The following is an 18,082-nucleotide window of genomic DNA, read 5'->3' on the forward strand; positions in this document are numbered from 1 at the left end:
TGTTTTTCAGAGTCCATAGTCTCTCATGGTTCACCTCCCCTTCCAATTTCCCTCAACTCCCTTCTCCTCTCCATCTCCCTATATCCTCCATGTTATTTGTTATGCTCCACAAATAAGTGAAACCATATGATAATTGACTCTCTGCTTGACTTATTTCACTCAGCATCATCTCTTCCAGTCCCATCCATGTTGCTACAAAAGTTGGGTATTCATCCTTTCTTTTTTTTTAAAATTTATTTATTTGACGGACAGAGATCACAAGTAGGCTGAGAGGCAGACAGAGAGAGAGGGGGAAGCAGTCTCCCCGCCGAGCAGAGAGCCCGACGTGGGGCTCGATCCCAGGACCCCGGGATCATGACCCGAGCCGAAGGCAGAGGCTTTAACCCACTGAGCCACCCAGGTGCCCCAGGTATTCATCCTTTCTGATGGAGGCATAATACTCCATAGTGTATATGGACCACATCTTCCTTATCCATTTGTCCGTTGAAGGGCATCTTGGTTCTTTCCACAGTTTGGTGACCGTGGCCATTGCTGCTATAAACATTGGGGTGCAGATAGCCCTTCTTTTCACTACCTCTGTATCTTTGGGGTAAATACCCAGTAGTGCAATTGCAGGGTCATAGGGAAGCTCTATTTTTAATTTCTTGAGGAATCTCCACACTGTTCTCCAAAGTGACTGCACCAATTTGCATTCCCACCAACAGTGTAAGAGGGTTTCCCTTTCTCTACATCCTCTCCAACACACATTGTTTCCTGTCTTGCTAATTTTGGCCATTCTAACTGGTGTAAGGTGGTATCTCAATGTGGTTTTGATTTGAATCTCCCTGATGGCTAGTGATGATGAACATTTTTCATGTGTCTGGTAGCCATTTGTATGTCTTCATTGGAGAAGTGTCTGTTCATATCTTCTGCCCATTTTTTGATATGATTATCTGTTTTGTGTGTGTTGAGTTTGAGAAGTTCTTTATAGATCCTGGATATCAACCTTTTGTTTGTACATGTTGCCACATTTTTAAGAGAGATCTGCCTAGCCATTTGCCACATGCCTAATGGCATATAAAGGTAAGTCCCATCTTTTCAGCACTTTTAAAATAAACTGCATGAGATTCTGCTTACTTACCTTTGTTCTGTGGCTGCACTTTTGTTTCTTCTTGCTTTTAGTATTGGGCTTCATCAACAGCCTTTGAATCCACTTATGACCCCAACTTTGGTGTTTGCTTCTGGTTTTCTCAAGTTCAACTTTTAGTACTCTCTAAAGACTTTGGTTTGTACTCAGCCTTTGTTTCTATTTCTGGATCTCTTAGGTTTACTATCCTGGCTTAACTATGGGTCATGATCTGAACTCCAGTACATTCTTTACTGATCCCTGTTTGATCCCTAAACGTATTGATTGCCCAGCTGAGAAAGGCCAGAATATTTCTTGCTCAAAAGTTGTAGTGTCTTCAGCAAGTAGGTATATATGTCATGATTATGTTCTAGGTATCAGTGTTAGGGTAGTAACGCTATATTCCTCCTCACACGGTCTCTTTCTTTTTGCCTTGATCATCACTCCACCCACACTAAACAGCCTCTGCATTTCTGAATGTGGATAAATCACCATGCAATGGGGGCACGTGTTCTGGCTTCTTGAGATGTCTCAGGGACTGGATAATCAAACCTACTGGGGCAGGGAAGTTAGTTCTCCAGGTAAGACCAATGTAGACTACTCCCTAAAACTCACGTCTTCTTTGAAACCCTTCTGAAGGATTCCTGGATATTGAGTGGACATGCCTGTTGAATGATCAGCTCTATCTTTTGTAGCATATTCTAAAGGGAAAGAGGTGTGATAAACACATTGCAAAACACATAGCATCATATCATACCTTCCTTTTCCTTGCTTCACCTCCTCTTTTCTCTTACTCATGCTGTCCCGTACTACCACCTCCTAGGTAAAGTATTAGCATCTTTGTCCTTCCTTCATTCAAGTTTAAACTGGGTAGTATATCCAGAATGGGTCAGTAGGGCAGAAATCGTCATGGAAATTAACTAGGATGAATATATGAAGTTAAATGGAGTAGTAAAGATTCTGAAGTATGACCCATGGGAAATGGTCCAGATGAATTTTAAGTAAAGGACTTTATACATTTCTAGAATGTATTCCAGGGGGAACTGTAATAAGAACATGTGATTCAGATGTCAACTTTTTAAATAAAATGGAATACATAAAATAATAAATGTAACTAACATTTTAAGTGATAGAATCTTCTATTAATTTGAATTAAACAACAACTTAAAGAGATTTTTTCGATAAAAATAAGCCTCTCTCTCTCTCTCTCTCTCTCTTTAATTATACAGTATTTCTTTTAAAGGAAGCTATCATACAAATGTTGGCTATCACCTGTTTATGTTCCAGGAGAGCACTTTGTTGTTGTTGTTGTTGTAGGGGGCAACGAAATCTCTAATTCTTAGGATATGTGACTTAAACAGTGCAACTACTCCAACTTACTAATGAAAACATCTAAGTCTGGGTTTTTCTGTACTAGGCAAAAGAAGGATAATAAAAGATTTTTTTGTGAAGGCTAAGTTGTATCATTCAAATAGGTCTCCCCTGAATATTAGTAGATATAAGTCTATTTTCGGTGAAAGCAATGACCGACCTCTATTATTCCACCCACTGTGCCTAAAACACCTTATCTGTAAAAGCATAATCAAAATAATTGCCCATGTCTCTAGAGTTCTGTGAAAATTAGATAATGTCAGCAAAAGTGCTTTTAGCTGCTACAGTGGTATTATGACCTTTATTCTCCACTTAGAATTTGTCTTAAAATAGTTCCATGATAACCTCTCATTAAAGTTTTTGAGTCTGTTTCAAACCAATGATAGGGAAGGACAGTAATGATAGACCATATTAAATAACTAATAGGTAGCATTTGGGGACGGGAAAAGAAAAAGGGAACTGCAGAAGAAAGTTGTCAAACTTTCAACATAAAAGTTCGCTAGGATGTGGTAAGTTACTCTCCAAATATATTAGTCCACCTGCTTGCTTGCCTTCCTCCCTACCTCCTTTTCTCCCTCCCTCCTTCCCACCCTCTCTCCCTCCTTTCCATCCTCCCTTCCACTTAATAAATATTTTGTAGAACCAAAGTACTTATATTTTCTGGTAAAAAAGCAGATTCTGGGAAGCTCTGAGAAGCTTCCTTCTCTGCCAACTTAGTTCTTTGGTTTGATATCAGAATGGAAGGAAAAAGAGAAAAGAGAGAACTAGAGATGTTCTGGGGAAGGGGCTGAGAGATGGGTTATTTTTCCAGGGTAGGTGGGGGTATGAGAAATAAGAAAGTAGTCAAAATGAGTGAAGAACATGCTAAAAGGGGGAAACTTAAAAAAAATTATTTATTTATTTATTTGAGAGGAAGAGAGAGCATGAGAGAGAGAGAGCACAAGCAGGGGGAAGGGGTAGAGGGAGAGGAAGAAGCAGACTCCTTGCTTCTCATTGAGCAGGGAGGCCAATACAGGACTTGATCCCAGGACCCTGCATCACGACCTGAGCAGAGGACAGATGCTTAACCAACCGAGCCATCCAGGTGCCCTAAAAAGGGAATAATTTTTTTAAAAAAGAAATTATTCACATATGTCTATTTTAATGGGTAAAAAAATCAAGTAAAGTGTTTGAGTTATTATAAAGTTACTTCTTGGTTCAGAAATTCTAAGTTTTTTTTAGGAACATAATGTTCTTAAAATGAGTTAGATGTCAGAGAAACAAAGTGAAAATAGGAACAGCAAAGAGGAGCACGCCCATAAATAATGAGGAGCATAAATTTTTAAAATTGTAGCAAAAATACTTATAGGGTACTTTGGGGGCAGTGGGGAAGGAGTCAATATTTCTGTAGGAAAAGAGACAAAGGGCCATAACAAGGCCATTTTTAAAAAGAAAAACATCTAAAAACCTTTTCTTCTGAAAAGTTTATCAGAAAAAAACATATATATTTTAGTGATCTTAATTACTGTGGTTAAAATATTTTATTCCACCTACTTCTTTAGGTGGTCAGAAAGCAGTCCTTATGAAATGTTGAAATGTTATTTAAAAAAAAAAAATAGTTTTCTTGGAGGGGCTCCTGGGTAGCTCAGTTGGTCAAGCATCTGACTCTTGATCTCAGCTCAGGTCTGGAGTTCAGGTCTTGATCTCAGGGTCCTGGGCTCCATGCTGGGTGAGGAGTCTACTTAAACATAAAAAAAGAATAGTTTTTTTTTTTTTTTTTTGGAGAAAGTCCAGTTTTTCCAGTATCTCACAGCATCTGCATAGTGTGAAATTATTTTAAAAATGAGTCACTTGATTTTGGTTGCAGTCATCTCCTATTGGAATGCAGGGGAGATGATAGCCCTGTGTTCATGAGCAGACTTTCTACAGTTTCTTGAGGTGCATGTTAACTAGCAGTCAACACTAGAGGCTGATCTAGAAGAGGCTGGAAATCCACTTGAGAGGATATTGTGGAGGGTACACAAACATCAGGGAGCAAGTTGGATTGGAGAAGCACTCAGGTAAGTATCCTCTCAGAGGATAGGAATTTAGGCTAATACCTGAAAAACGTTTATGCTTTTATAAATATTTTTATACCAGTAGCTATTTATTTCAAAATATATCTTTTTAAAAGTATTTTTTTCTCATCATAAAAACGCATTTGTCACATAATTTTTGGGCAACAAAAGAGAGAGAAAGAAATTGTCTATAATCCCTATATGAAAAGAGAGTTTCCCTCTTCCTTCCCTTTCTCTGCTTCCATTTAAAAGGAGCATGGAGCAGTGGTCACAGGAGAAAATGTCTGGAGTCAGGTTCTCATTCTGCCACTTACTAATCAGGTTGCTTTCCCTTCTCTGTGCCTAGTTTTCTCAGCTATGTAATACAGGTAGTACCTACCTCCTGGGTTTGTTATAAGCTTAAATTAGTCAGTAAATGTAAAGCATTTAGAAGAGTATCTGGCTCACTGTATATGTTATGCAAATATTGGCTATTATTATTACTGACTGAGAACATAGGCTCTTGTGCCAAACTGGGTTTTTCCTATTTCCATATCTTAGTAAATTTAAATGGAGGTCTGAGAGACAATGCTGGTCCACATAATACATCTTCCCTCAAGCAGTGCCCCGCCCCCATAATATTGACTTTTTGCCTTTAAGTGGCATTAATTAAAAAATAACATCCTTAGTTTTGACCTGTGGTCCCTCCTTATTACGTGACTATTGGGCTCATTGTTAAATGCAAAAGTGTTGTGTGACCTTGGGCAAACCACCTACCTTCTCTTCACTCAAGTTTCTTACCCCTCAGTTAAAACTTTAAAAAAAATTTTTAAGTAGGCTCCACACGTGGGCCTACTTAAGAGAAAACAACAAACAATGACAACAAACACACACACACACACACACACACACACACAAAAACAAGCCTCACAATCCTGAGATCAAGACCCAAGCTGTGATCAAGAGTTAGATACTCAACCCACTGAGCTACCCCGGAGTCCCCTCAGTTAAAACTTTTGATAACAGGTTCACTGAAGTTGTGAAATAATCTAGACGTCTGTATGTCACTGAATATATATTGTATTGTAGAAAACCACCATCTCTACCAGACTTCTTCCTCTTAGAAAGAACCTGATTTTTTTCTTTTACTTTGAAAAGCTAATATGACCTTGATCCTCAACCCATTCATTTTGTTCATGCCATTGAACATCGGGGAAGCTCTTTGGTACACAGAATAATTCATTGCCCTTGAGGAGCTGAGATTGAGGGAGGAAGCATCCAGGTAGCAAGACCCATTATAATTCAGCATAGAAAATGCCACAGCAGATGAGAAACAAATCGTTAAGGGGGATTGTGTTTTCTTGTCACACAAACATGTATAATACAGATGAGGTAATTGTACCTTGAGATTCTCAGCTAAAAGGCTATATTTAAACATAGACCTAAGAGGCAGACAGAAAGGTATTTGAATCACTGACCCATCTTAACTGGTCCTGGCAAAGCCAGTTATAAGCTCTTCTAAGCCTCAGTTTCCTTTTTAAAATCATTATTATTATTATTTGAAGATTTTATTTATGTATCTGAGAGACAGAACCAGCAGTGGGGAAGGGCAGAGGGGGAGAGAGAAAGTGAGAAGTAGACTCCCTACTGAGCAGGAAGCCCAACACAGGGCCCCATCCCTGGACCTGGAAATCATGACCTGAGCAGAAGGTGGACGTTTAACTGACTGAACCACCCAGGCACCTTTTCTTCTTCTTTTTTTTAAATCCAGATAGTTAACACCTACTTAGTGAAATGTGGCATATGGATGATGTCTTGTGAAATGTGAAATGATAATGTATAGATGAAAAGTATCTAGCAGAGTAGCAGTAAATCTCCGAGTAGAGTTTTGGTTCTTGCTTATTTATTTATTCAAAAAATATCTAGGGGCGCCTGGGTGGCTCAGTGGTTTAAGCCTCTGCCTTCGGCTCGGGTCATGATCCCGGCGTCCTGGGATCGAGCCCCACATCGGGCTCTCTGCTCAGTGGGGAGCCTGCTTCCTCCTCTCTCTCTGCCTGCCTCTCTGCCTACTTGTGATCTGTCTGTCAAATAAGTAAATTAAAAAAAAAAATTAAAAAAAAAATAAAAAAAAATATCTATTGAGTGTCCACTGCCCACTGTCCACTCAATAGATATTTACTGTCCACTAGCTTTTGGAAATAAATAGGGGAATAAGTTATACAATATCTTCCTCACAGAGCTTACATTACATAGTGGGAGAATTGAATAATATACACACACGCAAATAAATAATCCAAATAATTGCAGGCTGTGGTAAGAGCCACAAAGTTAATAAAGAAGGTTATATGAGAGAAAGGGGTGGGCAGAGTGGGGCAGGTAACTTTAGATAGTTTGGGTAAGGAAGGTCTCTCAGAGGATAGGAATCTAAGTTAATACATGAAAAATGAGAAGGAACAATCCATGGTTGGGAAAGGAAGCTTATTTCAGGCAGAGAGGAAAGTTCTTTTTCTTCCTTCTCTGCCTCCTCTCCTTTCTCTTGTTCTCTCCTTCTTTATGGGAGAAGGGGTCACCATGGATATTTGAAGGCTTCTCATTCCTGGGCTGTTTTGTTATGTATGACAGACTCTAAGACTTGTTTTCAGTGGTTAAAAGTAAAATTAACTGTACACAGGGTGTGCTTTAGAAGTCTACCTTTGAGATAAATGTAGAAAAATGGTTTTGTAGATTGATTTAGTGATTCTGAGTAGAGATATATTTAGTCCTCTGTAGTGTTTCTTAGGCTTTTTAAAATTATTTTTTTAAACTTCATATTTTATAAGGCATTACCTACCCCCAAATTGCATTTATTAAGTGTTAATAAGCTTATATTTCTATTTGTAGTTCATAGAATCCATCAATACCATTCAGTTTCTGGTTGAATCAGATCCCTAATAAAGAAAAGTTCAATTGAAGGCAGGAATTTGATGGTTCTTTGTATTACTGAGAGTAAGCACATAGTTTCAAAAGGCTTTTGTTTTACTAAACAACAGCTTGGGACACCTGGGTGGATCAGTTAGTTAAGTGTCTACCTTCAGCTCAGGTCATGAGCTCAGGGTCCTGGGATCAAGCCCCCTGTGGGGCTCCCTGCTCAGTGGGGAGTCTGCTTCTCCCTCTCCCTGTGTAGCTCCCCCTGCTTGTGCTCTTTCTCTCATCCATTCTCTCTCTGACAGAAATAAATAAAATCTTCAAAAACAAAAACAAAAAAACCCCAACCCAGCTAGAAGACAATTTTTAACTACATATATAAAGACTTAGTCCCAGATGGAAGACACATTAGTTCTAGAGAATTGGAGTTCTAGATTTAGTCATCTAGAATCAAAATACTTTTAATTTTGGGTTTTAATCTTTCTTCAAAGTGATCTATGTTTATGATTTGGATAATTCTTTTGAAATACTTTGCATATCAATTATCCATGTTAGACATTCAAGTTTGAATGTAAGGGGGCCAATTTGGCATTTACTTTAAGGCAGGTCCTATACTACTCCTTTTTTACATACTGATTTAAATTTGCCTTCTCTTCCTACTAGCTTGTAAATTCTTGAAGGCACAGATCAGAAATGATCTGTGATAATTTCTATTATTACCATGTCCCAAGCACACATAACAGTAGTTAAAAAATTTTTATGATTCAAAAAACTACGTTATTTATCAGTCTCTGGCCTGGGTCTTTTGTGATAAAACCGAGTCTCCACTTGAGGTCTTTTGCCTGGGATGCATCCTTTTTAAATTTTGTTTTCTGAAGAATCCTTTCAAGCACCCTAATGCAAAGTAGGTCAAGTTGCATGCACTCTCTGATTCCATTTATCTTGAAGTTTTTCATTGCTTTCAGTTTAGAAGTCTAGCTTTACTTGACCTTCAATGAAACATTTATTCTGTGAGCATTTTAATATTTAATATTTTATTTCTTAGTTTTTTTTTTCCATTTGCTTTACATTTTATTGGAGGTTTATGGGGAAAATGAAAAGGTCAAGACAAAGGAATTGCCTGGTTGATAGAAGGTGCCCTAAATAGAGTCTTCTTTCACCATATCAGCTTCTTAGAAAATCCTGTTAACTTCTGAATGTAGATGTCCCTCTCAAGTCTAAGGGACCCACTTGGTCAAATATACTGTATTGTGGGGAAGGCAGACAAATATCCCTGCCTCTAGATTTCTTAATTGACTTCCAGTTAATTGAATTGCTAGATTAACCCAGACTGTCCTTTCTATCTGTAACATGCTGTGACAGAAGCCCTAGGTAATATAGGTTGTATGCTCTCTACTACCACTCTGACCATTTATGCTGTTTGCTGATCATGATAAAATTGTATTTTGGGGATGTCTGGGTGAGTCAGCTAAGCATCTGCCTTTGGCTCAGGTCATGATCCCGGGGTCCTGGGATCAAGTCCCACATCGGTCTCCCTGCCCAGTGAGGAGCCTGCTTCTCCCTCTACCTGACACTACCCATGCTTGTGCTCTCTCTCTCTGACAAATAAATAACATTTTTTAAAAAAATTGTGTTTGTTCACAAACCTATTTATTCCAGTTGCTTTGCTGTTGTAATTCCATAATATAATTAACTGATAATATATGATTGATAAGGAAAAGTATAGATTTTATTAAAATCAAATTATTGTGATAATGGTATCATGGGTGTATGCATATGCACACCCAAACTCAAACTCAAATATCAAAATGTATACAAAAACATGTGCAATTTTTTGTATGTTTAAGTATACCTCAGTAAAGCTTAAAAATTCTTAAAATATTTAAAAAATCAAATTAAAGGTTTAGAAAGATTCAATAAAGTCAGCTCCCTAAAAAATTAGGTTTGAATGACACAGCTATAAAATAATGGAAAAAAAAAAAACATAGAAAATTTTTCCTTAGTTTGCTTCAGAAGTATCATTAAATAAAGAGTGTAGAAATTGTAAATGATGCATTATTGGTGCAATTTAGTAAAAAATGGCAATGAAATTTCATTATTGGACCAAAGAGACAATAAAACAAAATTTTGGTCCTGAAACTGTAAAACATAGGAAAAAGTCTCTTTGACATTGTTCTTGGCAATGATATTTTGGATATGACACCAAAAACATAAGCAATAAAAGTAAAATTAATAAGTGGGATTACATCAAGCTAAAAAGTGTCTACACATCAAAAAGAACAATCAAATGAAAAGGCAATCTATAGAATAGAAGAAAATACTTGCGAATCATATGTCAGATCAAGGGTTAAAGTCCAAAATATATAAAGAATTCATACAACTCAATAGCAAAAAAACCCCAGTTTGATTAAAAAATGAGCAGAGGAACTAAATAGATATTTTTCTAAAGAAGACATACAAATGACCAACAAGTACATGAAAAGGAGCTCAACATTACTAATCATCAGGGAAATGAAAGCCAATACCACAATGAGATAATCACCTTGGATCTGTCAGAATGACTATCATCAAAAAGATAAGTGATCAAAAGTATTTGGTAGGGTATGCCGAGAAAAGAGAACCCTGTGCACTGTGGTGGGAATATAAATTGGTACAACCAGTACAGAAAACAGTATGATGGTTTCAAAAAATTCAAAAAATTGAAAACAGAACTTCAATATGGTCCAGCAACCCCACTTCTGGGTATATATCCAAAGGAAATTAAATTATTATCTTGAAGAGATATCTGGTCTCCCCTTGTTCTTTGCAGCATTATTCATAAAGCCAAGACATGGAAACAACTTAAGTGTCAGTCAATAGATGAATGAATATAGAAGATGTGTATACATACCATGGAATATTATTTAGTCATAAAAAGGAAGGAAATACTGTTATTGTCAACAATATGAATGGACCTTGAAGACATTATGCTAAGTGAAATAAGTCAGAGAAAGACAAATACTGTATGATCTCTTACTTATAGGTAGAATCTAAAAATGCTGAACTCATACAGACAGAGACTAGAGTGGTAGTTACTGGGGGCTGGGGGTTCAGGGAAATGGGGAGAGGCTGATCAATGGGTATAAACTTCCAGTTATAAGACAAATAAATTCTGGGGATCTAATGTACAGTATGGTGATTATAGCTAATAATACTGTATCATATCCTTGAAAGTTGCTAAGACAGCAGATCTTAAATGTTCTCACCAGAAAAAAGAAAAGGTAATTATGTGACATGATGCAAGGAGCATCATTTTATAACACATTAAGCTTATCAAGTAAACATTTCACACCTTCAATTATACAATGTTATATGTTAATTATATCTCAATAAAGCTGAAAAAATATCAAGTGGAATAAATGAATATGTAGTTTGTTTTAAGGTAAAATATGACTATAGCATTTTAAAATGATTTTAAACGATTGTTCAATTAACTAAATCTGGGTAGTATGAAAGGATTCTACTTTACCAGTGTCTGGAAATTCAGTCATGGATTAAAAAAAGAATAACATTTACCTGGAGTTGGAACTACTAGAACAGTGCTATTTTCTCATTTAGATCTGGATGATCATTTGTTTGTTTGTTTGTTTATTTAATCTGAGAAGAATTTAATAAAGGCAAAAATTAGAAAAAAACTAAAAATAAAAAAAACAAGATAAAATAACACTTTCAAATTAAACAGAAATTTTCCCAACTAATCTCCACTTTAAAAAGGAAGGTTAAAAACTTACAGACTACTTAGAAATAAAAATAAAAACTCAATGCACAAATGTAATATGCAACTCACAAAATATTCAGAATGAAATTTATGGTTTTAAATACATGTATTAGAAAAAAAAGGAAAAAAAAACTTAAATAACAACCAACTAGAGTGAAAAGGGAAAAGCAGCTAAAGCAATTAGGAAGAAGCCATAAAGATATAAACAGCAGCACATATTTTGATAATTATTAAAAACAACCAATTATATCATGCAACAACCATAAACTTTCTTTGAGAACTCTAACACATTGCATGAGAATTTTGTTTGTGTTCCCCACAATAATGCTGCAGTACTGATAATCTCACATCCTCAGTGAAATATACATTAAGCAGTTCTTTCTCCTCCTGAGTTCATGTGTCAGCTAGTATGATTTGTTTCACAGTGGAGTTAGCTTGGGATGGTTCTGCTCTACATGTCTTTTTCACTCCTTCCGAGCCCCACAGATTAGCTTAGGCCAGGGCAAGATGGCAATGGCAGAGTATAAGAGCACACATATAAGTAAGTGTTAGAGCACATTTTAAACTCTTGCTTGTGGCCCATGAACTTGTATCTTCCTTGGTCAGATAAGTCAAAGAGCTAAAGCCAGTGTCAAGGTAAAGAGATATGTATCCTGTACCTCTAGCAGGATGGACTGCAAAGTTACATGCTGAGGATGTGAACAGTGGAGGCATGAAGAACTGGGGCTAGAAATTTAATGTACAGCATCACATATAAGCTCAAGCATGAGTATTTCCATGTGTAAGTCTGATGTAGTTGGGGACAGAGGAGTACAAATATATACGTATTTTTTAATAAAGCTATAATAATATAAAATATATATTTACTGACTCTGTAACTCTGCCATAATTACCTCAATTCATATTCTGTTGTTCTCAGTATATTGCCAATACGGACTCAGTGAAAACCACAGATGGCTGATTGCAGAAGAACAACTAGAACTGGAGGTTTGCCCTCTCCAGGGCAGGTCAGTGACAGTACCAGCAGTAAGAAGGCCTGACCGACATGGAATATACAAATGTCAGTCACTCTCAAACTTGACCTGTGAAGGCTTCCTTGTGGGACAAGGCCTCACTATGAGGAGTAATGATGCAAGTGAAATTGAAATTGAACAAAAGAGAAGGTCCTGATCAAAGTGAACCAGGATTTCACAGAAAAGCAAGCCATTGTACTGCTGAACATTGTACAAAAACATTAGAAGCAGAACCTCTGGGTAGACAGGAAAGCTTTTCTGAACTTGGTTTAATTATGAAGTGCAGGAATACTAATTTTACCAAAAAATGAAAGAAAGAAAGGCATAGATGTCAAATCCTCTGCAAACTTAATATAAGAATAAAGAGACTAAAGTTCAGAATAATATCTCTATAGACAAGGAAAGCATGCCAGAAAAACATGCTCACAAAATAGAGCAAAGTTGTCACCTACTATGTTAAAACGAGCTAGAAGACATGAAGAAAGTAATATGAACGTGGAAGAGCAACATATATTAGAACTATTAGATCACGGAACTCAAAAAAGAATTACAAACAGTAGAAAAATATTTCAGAAAAGAATGCTGAAGTTGAAAGAACACAAAACAACAATAACAAATTAATGCCTTTAGACAAATAAAAAATGAAAAATAGGAAAATTTAAAGTACCATAAAAATTGAAGGAAGAGGGAAGAAGACTTAAGAGGAAAATAGGTAAGATATTGAAAATAGACACAAGAAATTAAAAATACAGATAAGAAAAATCACAGAGGTAGAGAACCAAAGTAAGAAAATAGAACATATACTGAAAGCAGTAACATAAAAAAGTCCTGAAGATAAAACAATAACAAAATTCTAAACTACATATTAAGAAAAATATGTGTGTGTGCCTGGGATTATTGACATTGAGTGATCAGCACTAGTGCATATTCTAATAAAACTGCTGAACCTTAAAAAAAGAGTAAAAGGAGAGAGAATAGGTTTTGGGAACACCTAGAAAGAAAGATCATGTGAAGTATAAGGGAAAAGATACAGATAACTATTTTTTAAAAATGTCTTTTTTAGTGAGTACTACAGTAAAAATATAAAAAAATTGTGACTAGAACATTTAGATTGAAATCAGTTTCTGACAGGTATAAATGACATAGTGTTTGTCAAGTTTTTTAGCTGAATTAAAAACTCAGTTTTTTCAGCTATCAAATGCAAATAATGATCATACACATCTCACAAAATTATTGAGAGAATTAAATTATATATATATGTTATATACGTATATGCCAGATGTTTCTAAAAGTGTGATCTGTCATAAAAATTTTTAAAAATATATTTTGAAATACTGTTGTTTAATGCATACTTCTTAAAATCCCTCTGATCTAATTTGCCCACTGTCAGGTGTAAGAAATGAGAAATAAGTTCAAGTACAGAGGCTCACGCAGTGCAACCTTCCATAAATTTAACTAACAGATGGAATAACAAAGGCCAGTGTGGTGATCCTGAATATCTCCTGGTAAGTTGTCAGCGTCCTGTTTGTACTCGATTCCCTCTAGATGATACCCGAATTCCCATCCATTATGACTATTTTTAAATAGTAATAGGGATCTCTTTCTCTGGAGCGATCCTTAGCTCTCTTTTATCCTAGAAGCAAAATAGAGCTCATCTTTCCAGGACATTTCTGAATAGCATATGCATCACGAGTGAAATCATACCCTTGCTGGGTAATTAATTAACCTCATTAGTTAACCAGATGAACCCACACCTTTACAAGCAACCCCTGAGTAGGATCTCAGAGCATCACAAACTCAGGGCATTTGTACCACATTCTGACGAGGCCAACAGCTACTTTGTTATTAAGCACTTTTTAACTACCAAGAAAAAACAATTGAAGAGGATCTTCTGAGTCCTGTTTATTTTCTCTCCAAAAACAAACAAGGCTATTTATAATTTGAAGACACTATTTCCAAGAGGCTATTTGATTGTCATAGTCAAGTGATTTATATAGATTCAATCTTAGAATGACATATTTAAAGGAGAAAAAGTGAAGTTTGTTTTCACCGTAATTTTAGGTATATGAGTTATAGTACGAATAGCATGCTCTTTTGGTGTTATGTTAATTAACAAGTGCATATACAGGAGACTCTTAAAGTAGGCACCTTTTTAATGTGACAGTAGTTTTTATTCACCAGGCATTTGTGTCAAGTACAAAAGTCTTTGGTCCTAGATAATAAAGGACAATATTTTTGTAATCAGGTCTGTAATCTTTTCAAGATGAAAGTAAGCCTTCTTGATGGACAAATATGAAAGATAAACATCCTTGATCGTTAATTGGATTTTTGAAATCAATGCTGAGGAAATGGAATTGACACTACAAGTTTGCTTAGTTCACAAAGTTCTATCACTTTTCATTATATTAGAAATCCATTCATATTCTGGACTTGCTATACTGCACAGTGTATAAAATTATGTTATTTCACCTTGTTCTATATCTGGAGTGAGGATATGGATCTATGTAAACTTGTCCTAGCCCCGGCCATGGAATATCTCTCCAGTTCAGATCAAGGAGTAAGATGCGCTGTAGCTTTTCAGCCTCAAATCCATCATGGGGAAGAGTAGAGTTCGATTAACAAGTCTCTTAAAATATGGGGTCCAGATAAGAAGTTCACTCTCTAAACCACCATAGAGAGGATGAATTTATGGGTATAGAGACATGGCCCATTCTAACAATGGAATTCTAAGTTTTTTTGAAATGTGGACCACCACAGCTCTGTTAAAGCACACAATCCATTCTTGCCTCATTCTTAACCTGCCTGTGAGTGGTAGAAGCCAGCTTTCTTTTCTCCTTAAATCCGGGTTGCTCCTGGGGGGTGGGGGTGTTTGGTACTCCTTCTAGTCTAGAATCTATCAACCACAAGACCCACAATGAGGAGTTTCCATCTTATTACCAGTCTAAGTCCTTATCTTCTGACCTTGGATCTTTTCTTTCCTAGGATGATACTTGGAATATTTACTACATTTGGAAAAATAATCTTTCTGCTAATGGGGACTGCTCATAATTTGTAGCCTCTGAACAGAATTGTCCCAGTGTGAAACGGTAACTTTGAAAACATTACTCAGAGTTTGAGTTAATAGACTCAAACAGATCACACCGTTTTTAGGGTTCTTTCTGAGAGTAGAGGTAAGGCAAGACCCCAGGTAGAGGCAAGACCCAACAGTTTTTCCTGGAGTATTCCAGGTCTGTATTCTACATACCTATGGGAAATTCACATTTTTGCAAGAAAATCCAACTGCCTGTAGGCACAGCATAAAGTTAAGATACAACTATTTCTCCAAAGATAGGCCAATACTCAGTAGCCCTGTTGCTGAGGTGTGAGGCTGGCTGCAGAAAAGCCCAGAAAAGCTTATTAAAACAAATTTCTGGGTCTCATAGGCAGAGAATTTAGTTTGGTGGATTTTCTTTGATGCTCAAGAATATGCATATTTTCAAAAAGTACCACAGGTGGTTCTAAAGCCAAGCAAGTTTGGGAAACACTGAATTGATGGCCTTTTACATTGTCATACAGAGCCAGTTTCACAAATACACCCAAGAAGATGATTCTTTTGGGGAATTTTCTCACTACAAATGATTGGGCTGCAAAAAAATTGAATTCAAAGCTGCTTCTACGAAGTAGAGAATTTCTGAGTTGGAACTTTGGATTGATTTTGGTGATGGGTACTTTTATACTCATCAAATTAAAACTTTTGCCCCCAAGATTCTGACTCTGAAGTCACTCTATTTCTTTTCTACCCACTTATTTCCAATTCTCTCAAGGAAAACATTTCATAATTACATGGACTAAGAGAGCTCAGTTCTGAGATGAAAGTAGTTCCTTCGACTCCTTGAATCACATGCCTTTAGATATATGCTATTATTGAAACTACCTGATTTAAACATCAGTGTGATATGCATTTTAATTATTTTTCCTGTTGTGGCTTTTAAAAAAATCTGTCAAATGTGAAGATTTTGTCCTGGTTTTAACCAATTAAAATTAATTAAATTGAAAGGTAGGAAATGTGCACTTAATAATAAATAAATGGGGAAAAGACTTTGTCAAAATTGATTTAGGAAAATGGACAAAAGACTTGAATAGACCTTTCTCAAAAGAAGGGATACAAATGGCCAATGGATATATGAAACAATGCTTGACATCACTAATCATTAGGGAAATGCAAATTAAAACCACAATGAGATATAAACTCATATCGCTTAGGACTGTATTACCAAAAAGAGAGAGAGAAAAAAAGGTAAGTGTTAACAAGAATGTGAAGAAAAGGGAACCTTTGTATACTGTTGGGGGGAATGTATAGCTATTATGGAAAACAATATAGAGGTTCCTCAAAAAATTGAAAGTATATCCAAAAGAACTGAAATCAGGATTAAGAAGAAATAGATGCTCTTCTATGCTCACTGTGGCATTATTCACAATAGCCAAGGTATAGAAGCAACCTAAATGTTCATCAACAGACGAATGGATAAAGATAATGTGGTATATACATACAATGCAATATCATTCAACCTTAAAAATGAAGGAAGTCCTGCCATATACATCTAGAGGACATTATGCTAAATGAAAGGAACCAGACCCAAGACAAATATTACATGATACCACTTTTATGAGGAATCTAAAATAGTCAAACTCTTAGAAACATACAGTAGAATGGTGACTGCCAGGAGCTGGAAGCCGGGGAACTGTTAATCAAAGGGTACCAAGTTTTCAGTTATACAAGGTGAATTAATCCTAAAGATCTAATGTATAGGATAATGCCTGTAGTTAACACTGTATTGTATAATTAACCATTTGCCAAGACAGTAGAGCTCATGCTGTGTTCTTCGAACAAAACAAGCAAACGAACAAACAAAAAAACAACTCAGGAGCAGGAGGAAAATTTTGGAGGTGATGGACATGCATTATCCTTGATTGTGGTGATGGTTTCACAGGCATATGTCTCTCTCCAAACTCATTAAATTGTATACATTAAATATGTTTAGGGTTTTTTTTTTTTTTTTGGTATGTCAATTATACCTTAATAAAGATGTTTAAAGGGGCGCCTGGGTGGCTCAGTGGGTTAAGGCTTCTGCCTTGGGCTCGGGTGGTGGTCTCGGGGTCCTGGGATCGAGATCTGCGTCAGGCTCTCTGCTCGGTGGGGAGCCTGGTTCTCGCACCCCACCCCCCTGCCTCTCTGACTACTTGTGATCTCTGTCAAATAAATAAATAAAATCTTAAAAAAAATGTTTAAAAACTGAAATATGTACAATGCATGTATTTATTTTTATTAGGCAGAAAATAGATTGCTTTGTTTTTAGTGCTACTTTTAGCTAACAATGATATTATAATAAGACTTACACCTTTATGGCAAATCTTTCAAATACAAAAGTATTTTCTTTAGATTATTTCAAGAAATAAATATGATCAAATTATTTTTATAAATGGACTCAATTTTGGAATGAGAAAATCTATATTCTAATATTTGTTCTGCCACAGACTTGTGTGATATTGGAGAAGTCATGATTTCCCAAACTTCATCTATTCATCGAACAAGCTTTTGAGTGATTGCCACACATGCCAGATCCTGTTCTAGGTAGATCAGACACTTTTATTTTCATGTGTAAAATGTGAAGATATAATTAGATTGTATTCAAGGTCCCCTTCAGCTTTAAAATGATGAATCTAGGATAAAATTCACACTTTCTCTTTATAAAGATTAAAGAGGCAGCTTGGATTTTCTCTGGAGAGCTGAATTGCAATCAGATATTTGAGAAAAGATGTGAAGGAAAGCGATAACTCCCTTAGTATTGTTAAAGGTCCTCTGATGACTGTAATGGAAAATGAGTCAAATGGTGTTTGGAGCTTGAGGGAGAGATTTGGTGGGCAAGGTGTACCCCAG

At 36.3% G+C, this 18,082-nt stretch overlaps 1 long non-coding RNA gene across 3 annotated transcripts in view; it reads left to right on the plus strand.

Annotated features, from left to right (window-relative positions):
- The first annotated feature begins 2,904 nt into the window (after nucleotides 1–2,904).
- The window catches only part of LOC308352927, a 30,658-nt gene continuing 15,480 nt past the window's right edge, over nucleotides 2,905–18,082 (plus strand). For 2 of the 3 annotated variants that reach the window (XR_013967704.1, XR_013967705.1), the window contains exons 1-2: nucleotides 2,905–2,985; nucleotides 13,556–13,670. This is a non-coding gene — a long non-coding RNA (uncharacterized lncRNA). Of the gene's footprint in view, nucleotides 2,986–12,071; nucleotides 12,878–13,555; nucleotides 13,671–15,147; nucleotides 15,252–17,679; nucleotides 17,777–18,082 lie in introns of all 3 variants that reach the window. The other variant, XR_013967706.1, reaches the window with a different exon arrangement.

This window comes from Martes martes, assembly GCF_963455335.1.
Source record: "Martes martes genome assembly, chromosome: 12".
In the NCBI taxonomy this organism is placed as follows: domain Eukaryota; kingdom Metazoa; phylum Chordata; class Mammalia; order Carnivora; family Mustelidae; genus Martes; species Martes martes.